This window comes from Heterocephalus glaber, unplaced genomic scaffold (assembly GCF_053883595.1).
Source record: "Heterocephalus glaber isolate CG9 unplaced genomic scaffold, H.glaber_assembly_v1.0 deba00001673, whole genome shotgun sequence".
Classification (NCBI taxonomy): domain Eukaryota; kingdom Metazoa; phylum Chordata; class Mammalia; order Rodentia; family Bathyergidae; genus Heterocephalus; species Heterocephalus glaber.
In genome coordinates this window covers 5,672,205-5,675,034 of record NW_028258410.1, presented here as the reverse complement: position 1 = coordinate 5,675,034, position 2,830 = coordinate 5,672,205, and the positions used below count along the sequence as shown (strand labels likewise).

The window sequence follows — 2,830 nt, the reverse complement described above, 5'->3', positions numbered from 1 at the left end:
TGGGATCGAATGGGTTGAAGATGCAGAAAGCTTCACAGAATTGCTTATAAAAGTCACTGGGAGACTCATCTGGTTTGTGAGTCACTGAGGCCAATTTTGACAAGTTTTTTGGCTTTTTGGCCACAACATGGATTCCTCTGAGGATGGTCTCTCCAAGTCATTTGAGAGGGCCTTGTCTGGCAGGGGTTTGAGTGTCCCAGGCCGGCTCAGTATCTGGAACTACAGCCTTTTCCACTTCTGCAGTGCCCATGAATTCCCCAGGGACCTGAGCCTGTAGATATTTTCTGTGAAAATTCTATGCCTCTCCCCAGAGTTGAGGAGAGTGGAAGAGGCATTGGAATAACATTGATCTCTCTTGCACACTCCAGCATGGCTCTCACCCTTCTCCTGGCCCTGCTGCCACTGGGAGGGCACATAGCTGATGACAAAGACAGCATCTCTGGAGCCTCCAGACTCCAGAGGGATGAGACATACTCATATATACTTGGGCATATGGAAAATGGACTGGACCCTCAGGAGCTGAACCCAGCACTCACTCTCCTTATTCAGTGACAAGAAGAGGTGCTTGGTCTTGCCCTGGAAATTGAAAATTAAGACATATTCACCCAGTCTCATCTCACTCTGATGTACCAGGGAGGCACCATGGGAGCTGGTGCCTCCTTCCAGCACTAATCTGGTGACCTCAAGTTGTTAGGGTATCCTGTGTAATGAAGAGTATCCTGAGATGGGCAAGTTCCCTTCCCTTTCCCCCAACTCCTGGAACATTGATGGCTGTGTGGGTGTTTCTGGAGCACCCAGCAGAAGATAGGGGATAAGAGAGGATGAACTGTCTAACAGGGCCCCTCATCAATGGGATTGGGGAGGACTCTGGGGGGAGCGGTTCCATTGAGTCAAAATGGGAGGCTGCACTGGAGGCTAAACTGAGGGAGATGGATTCTGAGGGCTGGTCTGATCAGCCCCATACACCCACACCCCTGAGAGGGGCAGTTGTTGATCTTGGTGGAATCGCCAGAGTAAGCAGACAAAGTGTATTATTTCCAGGTCAGAAAATCTGATGTGGTAAAGGACTAGTAGTAGAGTGACAAAGCCAGGCTAAATGGTGCCATAGTCCAGGATTTGGGACAGTGGTAGAGTCTCACAGATAGGTAGCTGGATAGCTGAGGTTTGAGTCACTGAAGAAACCTGACAATAAGTGCCTCAAGGGAAGCAATCTCATCACCATGTGGGATGCTGGAGGGACTTGAGGCTGGATCCAGAAGAGGCAGATAAGGAAGAAGAAGGCTGGCCAGAGATGGACATGGGCCTATTGGAGGATTTTGAATAAGGGCTGCTGCTTGAGTAGGCAGCAGATCTGAAGATGGGCTACCAGGTGAGACTGATGACAGGAGGTGGAATCAGTGGGGTAGGTCCATATTGCAGCTCTGGGACATAAGACTGGGGCAGCAGATCTTCTTCTAGTGGGCCCTGAAAAACTGGCCTTTCTCGGATCTTGGAGAGGTGGCCACTACTTTGGGCTATGAAAACCTGACTCTGTCCCTTTCTGCCAATGTAGAATTGGACCCGGGGGTAGGGTCTGGGCAACCTGTAGCCGAAAATCAAAATAGGGAACCAAATCAGATTGGTCTGCTTTGTCAGTAATGACTCTCCAGACTGCACACACAGTCTGAACATCCAGAATTCCTTAAGGGGGTCGCCCTACATTTAACTGGAGCCAATATATTTCAGAGAGGGTTCACAACCTTGCAGGGTTCATTCTAACTCCATGTTCTCCACTAAATCCATTCTTGAAATTTTTTGACCATGCAATCCAGGACCGTGGGTTTACTATGGTTGTTACCCATAGTGTACATAGTGCCCTTGAATGATGGTGCAACAGACAAAGGATGGGAACCTCCCAAAGGAGACCACATAGATGTACACTTGGCTATGTCTCTTTTGGGAGCTTAGGCAATTTTTGGTAAGGTGCATGGGTAATCCCTCACCTTATCAGCCTCCCATCACAGATGGTGAGTCACCCATATTCCTTACAACACTGCCATGGAACCGCAGGGTAGGACCCAATCAAACCCCAAAGCCAAAGCCATGGAGCCACATGGGCCAGTTGTGGAGGACCATGCCCAGTATCACTCACTCTCACCAGTTACTCAGAGGTTTAATTGTCCCACCTCCCAGTGAGAACTCTGACTGAAGTCTCTGGCTTGAGACTCAGAGAGAACATCAGATTCCTTGTGTCCATTAGGGCAGGACTGACTAGGTTCAAACTGGGCCCCAGGGTTTACTGTATCCTGAATTCCTGAAATCCTGAAGGGATATTTAGTCCACTTTTTTTTCCTGAGTCTGGTCAGGAGAAGCAAACACAGTCAACCACCACTCTCACCCAATGGAGGAGAAGCCACCAAACTGGTGTTCATTGGAGAGGGTAGCCTGTTGTCACTCTCCAACTCCAAACCAGTGGCTCAAAGGTCCAGCTCAATCAGATGCCCAGTCAGGGAACCAAATGTGACAAAGCAAAATAGCTCAGTGCCATACCCAAGTGTTATAGCTCTGAGGCACAGCTGAGTGTTAGAACTCAATATTACAGCTCTAGCTATTGAAATTTGAAGACTCAAGAATCCAATGGTCAAAGAGGTGGAGAAAACTTTTACTATGCCTGAAGGCTCAGAGGAGTTAATACTACAAAGACTGAGTGCTCTACCATAAATGAAAGTCTTCTTATATAGGGATCTATAGAGTATGTAGGTGAGCATGCTCACTGAAGCAGAGGGACAGAGTTATGAAACATTCCTGAAACAAATGGTGTGTGAGCATCCTTACTGAAGCAGAAGTCTGG

The 2,830-nt window shown here is 48.2% G+C and overlaps 1 pseudogene; it reads right to left on the bottom strand.

Annotated features, from left to right (window-relative positions):
- Positions 1-219: 219 nt before the first annotated feature.
- On the bottom strand, positions 220-1,850 carry LOC110348274 (SH2B adapter protein 1 pseudogene; annotated as a pseudogene).
- Positions 1,851-2,830: the final 980 nt, after the last annotated feature.